Raw genomic sequence first — 5000 nt, forward strand, 5'->3', positions numbered from 1 at the left:
TTTTTAAGGGTGTTTTTAAGGTTCCAGTGACAGATTAACAATATTTCTGCATTACTGACACGAGAAATGCTCTTTTAAAAGGCTCTAGTTGAAGTTGTAAGGGTTTTTAAGGGTGTTTTTAAGGTTCCAGTGACAGATTAACAATATTTCTGCATGACTGACACGAGAAATGCTCTTTTAAATGGCTGTAGTTGAAGTTGTAAGGGTTTTTAAGGGTGTTTATAAGGTTCCAGTGATAGATTAATAATATTTCTGCATTACTGACAGGGGAAATGCTCTTTTAAATGGCTCTAGTTGAAGTTGTAAGGGTTTTTAAGGGTGTTTTTAAGGTTCCAGTGACAGATTAACAATATTTCTGCATGACTGACAGGAGAAATGCTCTTTTAAAAGGCTCTAGTTGAAGTTGTAAGGGTTTTTAAGGGTGTTTTTAAGGTTCCAGTGACAGATTAACAATATTTCTGCATTACTGACAGAACATTTTGAAGAAATTCACAAAAGGTGATGAATAAATTATGATTGTTCGACTCTTGACCAGCAGGGGCACAGGAAACGCAGGTAACAGTGCAGGTGTTTATTCACAGAAGGTGTGAACAGAAGGCTGGAGGTAGGTGATCTCCCGGCGCCAGGCCGCGCACTTCAACTTAACACTTATGACTGAAGCCTAGCTCGTTCACTCACAAGTCTCGCTCATTCACTCGTTCACACAACTAGCTAACAACCACACACCTCCCCCGAGACATAAGGAAGATTCCTTATCTTTGTTATGGCTACCGTAACACATGAAACAAAGTTACAATGATTGAAGTACAGAAAACACGGTACATATACACAAAACAAACACAGCGTACAATGAACACGTACGACTAATCGTAGGTGCTACGGTGCCACCGCACCTGCAGTCGTCTCGGCTCCCTACGCTGTCGGCTGCTTCGACGCTCTGGTTGCTCTCGGCCACGGTGTACCCCGTTACCCTGATGCTCCGGGCTGCCGGGATGGTGGTGTTCCTCGTGACCCTGATGCTGAAGCGCTGCACCGCCATGAGCGGTGTGCTGCTCGACAGGAAGGGGAGCAAGAGGTCTATGTGGGCGTAGGTGTCTTCTATTACGCCACATCACGCGACCGCTGCCCATCTTGATGAGGTAGTCTCTCCTTCGCCCAACAGCCACGATGACACCCAGGCGATCCCAGAGGCCTGTCGTGTGATCTTGAACGTCGACGTGGCCACCGAGGTGCAGGAGAGGAAGAGTACGGGCGGACGCGTCGTGGCGAAGTTTCGCTTTCTTCCTCAGTCGCTCTGCCTTGGCGTCGCACTCATCAGCAGCGCGCTGCCACTGCTGAGCGTATGAGCGATGATGAGCCGGGACACAGGACCTCATAGGATGACCGAAGAGGACTTGTGCTGGTGATCGCCCTTCCGCCCTCGGAGTGTTGCGCAGTTCCAGCAACCCGCGAGCGAACGCATCCTCGTCCAGGTGTCCCTGCTGTGTGGTCGTGAGGATCAGCTTCTTCACGGACTTGACCGCTGCCTCGGCGTGACCATTGGAGCGTGGATAATGAGGTGAAGATACACGATGCTCCACCCCCCATCGAGCCAGGAAGCGCCGTACCGATGAAGAAGTGAACTGCGGTCCACCGTCAGTCCTCAGGAGAACAGGCACGCCCGTGTCGGCGAACACACCCCGAAGGACACGAACGAGCTGATCAGCCGATGCTGGACGTGAGCATGCAGACACGTGAGGCCACCCAGACAAGCGATCTACATACACGAGGTATGTACGGCCTGCTGCGTGGAAGTAGTCTGCAGAAACTGACTCAAACACCCTGCTGGGTGTGTCCGTGTCCTGCCAGAGAGGTTCGTTGGCTTGGCTTGGTAGGAGTGGACGGCATAGTGAGCATCCAGAAACGACGTTCTCAACGTCTCTGTCCATACCAGGCCAGTACACCGTTTGTCGGGCCCGTCGCTTGGTGCGCTCCATCCCCTGATGACTGTCATGGAGTCGCTCTAGTGTTTCTCGGCGGAGGCTGTGAGGAATAAGAAGCCTCGGCCCGTAAACCACCAGGTCGTCGTCTACGGCCAGCAGACTGCGCACCGGCCAGTACGTACGCAAGCGGTGATCGAGGTCGTGGCAATGATTAGGGAAGCCCTCGATGATGACGTTCTTGAGCAAGCAGTACTCCCCGTCTCTTGCTGCTGCGGCACGTACCATTTCCACAGTCTGATCCTGGAGTGGTGCTAAGCGGACGCCGTCCTCATTGGTGGCAGATAACGCTGAGATGACCGCTGAGTGGAGAGGGTCGAGGTCACCAGAAGTAGCAGCATCCTCTTCCTCCACTGGGTCCTGTACTGGAGCACGTGAGAGGGCGTCGGGCACACAGTGTGTCGATCCCTTTGTACGAGATGCTGTTACGGCGAAGGGTCGAGCGTCGTCTGTCAACTCGATGGCCATGGATCCACCAGCCATTGCACGTAAACCTTCCTTTGCTTCGAAGACGCTGGGAAAGGCCTTGATCACAGCAGCAGCGTGCCCCGCACGCTGCTGTGGCGTTGGGTCGTAGGAATGAGGCCAGCTGATCACTTCTGTGGGCGTAGATAGAGGTGGCTGCGAGGCGGTCGGGTACTTGATGGAGCTGTTGCCGGTGTGCTGTTCTTCCCTGCGTAGCGGTCGGATTTGAGCCGGAAAATCTTCGGGGAGGATTCCGAGAGCGATGGAATCGTACCAGCTAAGCAGCGCCCCCTTCACCTCCTTCACCACGCTCACAACAGTCTCAGCTTCCCTGTCGCCCAGTTGCAAGTGCGACGAGAAAGTTCCTACACAGGTGAGGGGGTGATTACCGGCAGCATAAAGTCCATCACCATCAGCGGGCGCCAAGCTGGAGGGCGGGATTCCAAGGAGTGTTGCCGTGTCGAGGCCAATAACGGTCGTTTCGGCCCCAGAGTCAGGAGTCCACGTAATCTTGTCTCTTCCAGCGGGATGTGTGGCGGTAATGAGCACCTGGGGCGCAGGTCGTGCCGTCACCGTCTTTGTGTATACGCCTGATAAGAGCTGGTATACACTGGCACTGGCTCCCCGCCTCGGGCCTGCACCGCGATGAGGAGAGACAGTTGAGGAACTCCTCGAAGCTCCTCGTCGTTTCCTCACTGTCTGCTGACATACACTCGCAAAATGCCCTCTTTTCCCGCAGTTACGACACACTTTATCTATTGCCTGGCATCCCCTTTTGTCACTGCGACAATCTTTGCCACAACGATAACAGCCCGTGGGGCTTGAGCCCCGAAACTGCCCTTCCTGTAGTTCGAGACAGCGTTCACACCATGGCTCGAAGAGTGAGAGCCGCCCCTTAGTACTGCACTACACTGGTTAGCGCTCTCTGATGCTCTGCAAATATCTATGGCGTTTTCAAGGGTGAGTTTCTTGTTTTCCAGCATGCGTTTCAGAGCCACTTCGTCTCGTGTCCCAACGACAATTCTGTCACGCAGCTGATGGTTTATGCACTGGTCGCAAAAGTCACAGAAATTGGCGATTTCCTTTACAGCACATAAAAAGTCGTCAAAACCTTCTTGCGTTTCTTGCACGCGGGAGTAGAAGTCTCTTCTATCCATGATGATGTTGCGCTGGCTTCGCAGGTACTCACACATTGCATCGAGGATGGTTCTTAACTCCGCGTCTCTCGGTAAGCTTATCCCGTAGCGAAGTGTACGGGTCCACTCGTCGTCTAGGACAGCAGCGAGTGCCGCCCTCTGCTCAGCCAGGGAGAGACAGTCTATCCTGGCGAGGTTACGTATCCTTCAAACTTATGGCGCCACGTGTCGAACTCACGTAAAGATGCTGACGCCGTTAAGTGAGGAATGATGGTGGCGGACGTCGGGAACCTCGCGCCCTGGGTAGACGTGCTGCGGGCTGTGGTTTCGCCTTCATTGCTCGCCGTGGTGCGACTGGGAGCTTGTGTCCCCACTCTCTCCAGCAGCTGGGTTAAACGCTCCTCGCGAGCCTGACTCTGCTCCGACTGTCGCGCTAGCAGAGCCTGACTCTGCTCCGACTGTCGCGCTAGCAGGGCAGCCAGCGCCTCCAACTGCTTCTCCATTCTGCGCCGTACCCACTGCAGCCTTGTCCTGATCCTACTCACTGCGCCATGTTCGACTCTTGACCAGCAGGGGCACAGGAAACGCAGGTAACAGTGCAGGTGTTTATTCACAGAAGGTGTGAACAGAAGGCTGGAGGTAGGTGATCTCCCGGCGCCAGGCCGCGCACTTCAACTTAACACTTATGACTGAAGCCTAGCTCGTTCACTCACAAGTCTCGCTCATTCACTCGTTCACACAACTAGCTAACAACCACACAATGATAAGCCAAAAAATATTGATAAAGAAAGAATATGAAGAAAAAAATAGTTTCATCGTACTTTTTGTGATAATTACCGTACACTTCGAAAAAAAACCTCCTTCGTACTTTTTGTGATAATTACCGTACAACTTCGACAATTTGAAGAAGAACACAATAAATAAAGGAACTGACTATCAAGAATTAAATATTAGGGTTATTAACAGAAAAAAAAAATAGCTATTCCATCGTACTTTTTGTAATAATTATCGTACACTGAAAAAAATAGCTCCTTCGTACTTTTTGTAATAATTATCGTACAACTTCGACAAAAAATAGTTCCTTCGTACCTTTTGTGATAATTATCGTACAACTTCGGAAAAAATAGCTCCTTCGTACTTTTTGTAATAATTATCGTACACTGAAAAAAAAGCTCTTTCGTACTTTTTGTAGTAATTATCGTACAACTTCGACAAAAAAAGTTCCTTCGTACTTTTTGTAATAATTACCGTACACTTTGAAAAAAAAAATAGTTCCTTCGTACTTTTTTGTAATAATTATCGTACAACTTCAACAAAAAAAAGTTCCTTCGTACTTTTTTGTAATAATTACCGTACAACTTCGACAATTTGAAGAAAAAAAACTAAATATTAGGATTATTAACAGAAAAAAACCAGCTAT

General features: G+C 50.3%; 1 protein-coding gene across 1 annotated transcript in view; it reads right to left on the minus strand.

The window, feature by feature from the left end:
* Positions 1 to 5000, minus strand: part of LOC135096587 (rhodopsin-like) — a 9372-nt gene that overhangs the window by 3186 nt on the left and 1186 nt on the right. The gene's annotated exons all lie outside the window — the stretch shown is intronic.

Source organism: Scylla paramamosain, unplaced genomic scaffold (assembly GCF_035594125.1).
Source record: "Scylla paramamosain isolate STU-SP2022 unplaced genomic scaffold, ASM3559412v1 Contig5, whole genome shotgun sequence".
NCBI classification, from domain to species: Eukaryota; Metazoa; Arthropoda; class Malacostraca; order Decapoda; family Portunidae; genus Scylla; species Scylla paramamosain.